Source organism: Talpa europaea, assembly GCF_964194135.1.
Source record: "Talpa europaea genome assembly, chromosome: 5".
Lineage (NCBI taxonomy): Eukaryota > Metazoa > Chordata > Mammalia > Eulipotyphla > Talpidae > Talpa > Talpa europaea.
In genome coordinates, this window is record NC_140071.1 from 37,770,156 (window position 1) to 37,776,596 (window position 6,441).

Sequence of the window (6,441 nt, forward strand, 5' to 3'; positions counted from 1 at the left end):
CAATTATTCATAATCACAATATCATTGATCACATTTGCCTCGGGAATTTGGTGAATCCATTCTCTTCAATAACCACTTCAAAGGCAGAATTTAGGAAGATTGAAGATGATTTTGTTTATATTTTTTACCGTCTTAGGAGTCATTTACAAATAGATGAGTATAAAATCCTTACAGTTGCCAGCTGTTGATATTGAGAGCAGTTAAGTTTATATAACTGTTATCAATGCTTAACACAGAAATGAGTTTCAAATATGTATCTAGGAAGTTCTTAATTTGGAAGATATATCATTTTCTTACCCATCTAGTTATGTTTAAATTTTATTTTTTAATAACTTAAGATTATTAATAGTAAATTGTTTAAACAGAATAATGATAATATCAGGTATCTGCAGTTGAAGAAAACTTACTACTGTGTGTCATCAAGATACTTAGTTGCTAAAAAGTTGATTAGGAAATTATTTATAATAGCACACAAATTCCATTTTGAAACTTAAAAAACATATTTGGCACATGTGCTGTGAAAAAATAAGTAGAAAGAAAATGGGAAAGTAATTATCTAGTGTCTGTAATAGAGACTAAAAATAAGGTTATTTTTAAGTCCCCTAAATAATGTAGTATGGTTTGCAAGTTGCCATTTGTCCAATAAACACTGGATTAAGTCAAGACCTAGAAATAATATTTACTCTTAAAGAATGCTGCCTCTCCTTCTGTTTTTTTTTTTAAGCCATTGTATTTGTTTCTACTATTTAAAAGCACTTTTGTAAATTGATGAGAAGTGTTGGACAGATTTATGTTATTTAGGTAATAATTCATTATATACTATATACTGTGATAAGTTGTTGCTGTGTTACATGTAGTAACATGCCTTAATTATATTTTATAATGCCTTATATTACTTTATGTAAGCTAATATATTTTTTAGAATTTAAACATTTCAGATGGTCCAATCAAATTTTGTAATATAGGCTACGTAAATTCATCTCCACCTTCACAAGCACAAGTTAATGTCAATACAGATTTTCATTGTCTACCTCTGAGATTTGTTGCAGAATTGGTTTGTTAAACAAAAACAAGGGTAAAAGGACTGTTTGCATTAGCAATAACAAATTGCTCTATTTATTGACCCATTAATCTCTTTTTCAAAGAAAATGTCCAACTCAGACCCTTTCCCCCCAGAACTCCAGAGCATCAAATTGGGGGACAGAGGCTAAATATGTATGGATTGATTGAAGATGATTAGTGGCACTTTTTAAGATCTATGCATCAGCCACAGTCTGGCTAAACAAATATTTTATATTCTATCATTTAATTTTTAATGGTATGGGTTTTTAAAATGAAACCAAAATGATTCGTTAAAGCAAGATTTGATAGGAGTCTGGATTTCCTATTTGGTGTATAATAATATACCTTAAGATATATATATGATATATACACATACACACACACACACATACCCCATCTCATTTTCTGGGCATAATTTTTAATGTTTTAGCATTTTGACCAGTCATTCTGTATTTCAAACTCCAATCTTGATATAAAAGTGTATATATGTAAATGAGGTTTTATGTGCTTTAAGGAGCAAGGTATAAGTCATGACAAAAAAGCCATTGAATTAAAGCCCTTGAATATATTAAAGGACATTAGACAATTACCAAAAAGTGTTAACTATAGAAGATGTAGCAAATTGATTTCTTGAGAAATTTGGTAAGTTAAATTTTTAAATTGTTTTAAAGTGCCTTGGGCATCTTGAAAAGAGGAGTATGGTCTTTCTAATTTATATTCAGTGTTAATTAGTTTATGTTGTATTAAGCCTGCTGAAAATCAAGTTTTAGGGGAAAAAACACGTTGTAGAATGGAATGGGCTAGATGTCCTTTGAAGAACTTTGTTTACATCAAATTGACATTTTTGGAGAGTCAGTGATTCATTTTTGATAGTGGTACTTTGAAATTGTGATAGGTCTGATTTCAATATGTAACTTATTTTTAAAGTAGTGAGGTGTACTATGTACTTGCTGAGTAAAAACAATTTGTCTTGCAGTGTGTCCTATTCCTTGGAGGAAATATGACATATCCTTATGATACAAATTTCTATATATTTGACTTATATATTTTTAAATTAATTGAATATAATTTGAATTATATAATTCTATATATGTCATATAGAGCTAGAGGTGATAATCACTGTCATTTCTAAAAGAAAAAAGATTTCCACAGTATTTAATAAATATAGAATAATTTTAGCTTTTAAAACGTACTAATATGCATTAAAATTTGGAACAAATGCAGATTACTTTGTAAAACTTAATAAAATAAGAAAAGTTATTTCATATTGTGGGTTTTTATTGTGTTGAAATCATCTGGATTTAAGGCTTTGCATTAAATTTACTTTGAGGTTTTACAATTTGAAAATGTAACAACTGAATCATTGCATTTGGTTCACTTAAAACATGGAGTTGTAAGTGAGGAAAAATTATTTTTAGGGCAGATTCACTTTTCAAAGTTACAAATGGTTAAAGTTTTTTTGAAAAAATGGATACCCTTTAGATATTTTTTTGCTATCCTATTCCTATGTCATTAAGAGAACTATTAAGATGGAAAGTAGTTTGTTGGCTACACTAAGAATTAAACTAATGTTAAATTCACTCCTTCAGAGACTTAGATTTTTTAAGGCTTTTTATTTTTCTGGATTCTATTTCCCTGTTCAGTTGCCTAAATAGAGTCCTTTAAATGAACTATTAATTAGTAATTAGTTCTTATTAAAGCTATCTACTTCTAAAAATACTTGCTCGGGACTACTGATAGTCCAAAGTTTTAGAAATATCATAAAGCAATGATTCAACCTGAGAATTACAGGTTAAAATGGAGTTTTTAGAAGTCTGTATTTAATGGTGCATTATGATGGGAATCATTATCTTGAATTACAACAATGTTGCTCAGGAAATCAGTATTTTTCTTCCAAGTATGTGCATATTGCACTTTTAGATCATAGAAATATCTAAATGCTTTATTTCTTTTAATGTATGTGAACACTATAAATGTTTTATATAATGTATTTTATACAAATGTAGAATGGAATTACAGAATATTATGTTAGCATGTACATCTGTAAAAATGGTTTATAAAACTTTTTTGCCCCTTTCTATTTTAAAAGATCTGCAAAATGTAATAAAGTTTCTATTTTATTCAATCTAAAATGGAAGCTGGTGAATTTAATTGGATAGAGCAAACTTTTGTTATCAAACTATTTGATACAGAGATACTATGTAAGATAAATTGAATTGACCAAGATGTACTTAGTTTCCCCCTTGTTATAATGAAACAAGATTCAAGGGGTGGCAAAATTTTTCTACCCTTTAAGTTCTTTGACTTTTCTAACCGTTAAGTTGACATAAGACAGATTAATAGGAGAAAATCAAATATAATTTCTTAAGTAGGGGCCCTCAGAAATGAGTCCCAAGGGCAAGCTTGATAAAGCTTATTATCTTGAGCTAAGGACTAGGATTGGGGTTTGGTGTTCCAAAGGGTAGGAGGGCATTTCACAGGATTAGAAGAGCAGATGTTTGGCAGTTAAATGTTTGCCTTGCCATATAGATGCGTATAAAAACATCTCACTCTCTAGGTCAGGCCTCCTATCTAAATTTTTTTCAGTAATTAAGGGAAAGTCAAAGTTTGCCCTTGAGTCTGCTAGGTTTTGATTGTCAAGCAGCAATCCACTGCCCAAATGTTTTGTTCTGAATCACTTCAGTACAAATAAAATTTCAGATGAATGCTCTTTGGGGGATCTTCGATTTCAGGGAAGCAGGACCTCATGAGGTGTGGTCCATGACTTCTTAGCATATTGTGAATCAATTATGTAATGATTTATCTAAGTTTTATTGAGAAAAATCCCTTTCAATTCAAGAATATTAGTTAAAAAATTAGTACCATAAAGACTAGAAAAAACTTTGGAGCTTTTATTTAATGGAAAAATCTAGTGTGATGCATTTGTTTTTTAATTTTTAGAAGCATCTTGATCTTAAAATTGTCCTTAAATTAATTTTGTATAAAAAAATTTTTACTAACTTCAGAGCCTTTAACCATTTAAAGGTTAGACATTATATACTTGAAGGTGTTGGGAAAGGTTATTAACCTTTAAGGTTTTCAGTGTTTTCTTGTATCTTTTAAGTTTGCCTATTGTACCAATGATCATACTAATATTACATTATCTGACAAACCTTTGAATTTGTTACTCAGTTACTTTCATCACGTACTGGTGGTGGTTTAAGAATATTTTATCCTAGCATATCTGCCCAATAAATATATAATTACTAGGTAAAATCTGTATTACACAATTATTTTCTCTAGCAAAAAAACATTTAAGGAGGTCTAAAAACGACAACACATTTTGTTTTTTAAGAATTTAATGTATAAACAAATACAGAAAAATAAGCATTATAAGCAATAAAACACTTTTGCTTGTTATGTAGCAATTTTAAAGACACTATCAACAATTATTTTATAAGTTTAATAGACTATTTCTGCATTAAAATTTACCTTCCTATGGAATGACTTTACAGTCTCTTAAGATTTTAAGTCAGAAAAACAAGATTCATTGCGTTACTAGTAACCTGCAACCTGCAAATACTTCTTTTCTGTTCTCACACTCAGTCTACTTTAAACTTGTGAAAAGATGTTCCAAAGGGGAAGAGACAATGCACTTAAGGGAAATGGCTAGGGCTTCCCAAAGCAAATTCTTGCTCCAAGTGACTGTGTTACCACCCGTAAGACCAAAAAGTGAAGACAAATTGAAAGCCAGGAAAAGTATCTTTGGTATATTTGCCTGATTCAAGCAATTATTTACAAACTTATAAGATAGTAAGAAAAAACTATTGAGATTTCTATAAATTAAATGTATTTGGCTAAGGTACTAATAGGTGAGAGAATAAAATACCTATGTTAATTATCAATCCTAAATAACTTTGCCCATTACAAATGAAAATTATATGAGGTTTCTACTGTTAAATGCAGTAGATCGCTGCTTTAAAGTTGACTTATTTTATTCATGTATTCCATTTAGAAGTCTTACAATTTTTGATAAGCTCTTATAAACAAAAAATACACATGATTAAAATAGCACTGAATATGGTCATCATATCTCTTTGAATTTTTAAAATTGAAAGATCTATTTCCTGAGAAAGCCACATTGCAAGATGGCACGACAATATAAATTGCTACCAATTTTCTCCACCAGAATACAAGATGAGAGGATCTGATTATAAAATATTTTGTGGGGAAAACATGTTTATTTTTCAAAACTATGTTTTCAATCACTTTGCAAGCTATCATTTTCTAGAGGGTGAAAATGAAATTTAAATGATGAAGTGATAATTTCTATAAGGTTAGCGAATGGATACTACATGGTAAATTCAGGTTGGTATTTGAGCAATTTTTATAGGAAATTGTTTACAAGTGGAGAAACTAAGACACAGAAAACTTACCCAAGCTCAATTTCAAGGTTGAATTTAATAGTAAAGTAGAAATAGAACCTAGGGTTCTGATTGTCAGACTTGAGTGTAATGGATTGCATCTTCCCAAAAGAATAAAGCATTTCTTTTGGTGGGAAATATTAATAAATCACTTTTAAAATACATAAGAACTTTTCTGAAGACCTTTGGTATTTGTGAGCCTTTGGAGGATGAGGCTTTTAGTTATTTTCCCTCCAAAATATTAAAAGGCAGGCAAGCTAGCTTTTAATTGAAACAAAAAGTTAATTTTAAAAAGACCTGTGTTTCAGGGGCCTCCCTGGTAGTGCAAGGGGTTAAGACATAACCTGTGAAGCTATCTGCAGCCACTGCAGCTTGAGTTCGATCCCTGGCCAGGGAGCCACCCAAATGGTGCAGCAGACCTCTCCTGTCTTGCCCACTGCTCCCCTCAGCAGTACACTTCAGTCAATCTGCCTTTTCTGTTCCCCACTGTCTCTGGTGAATCCTTTCACCCCCCCCCCACACCTCTGGCCTGTACCCCAGTTCCTGTATGCATAAATAAATAAATCTTTAAAAAAAAAACCCAAAACCTGTGTTTTTTTCAACATTATTACACAAATCATTTGGTTAGTTATGAACCCTGTATGTAAAAGAGGCCATCACACCTTACAGATGACACATACATGCACTTGGCAATGAGATTTCTCTGACTGGACTATAACACTTTTGTAAAGGACAAAAATAAGATGTTTCAGCGCAATTTTTCATAAAGCTCTCAAACTTACAGTGGGATGATTAACTTACATATGGTATTAAGTTTATCCCAAATTCAAGTATTTTTTATATTCATCCAGATGAAAGTCTGCATGAACTGAGGTGTGAGTTGTGCAATGTTTATATAGCTCAGATTGGCATTTGTCCCTGTGTATGTGTTCTGATCATAAAACTACTAATCTCATAAATATGCATTTGTAAGAAT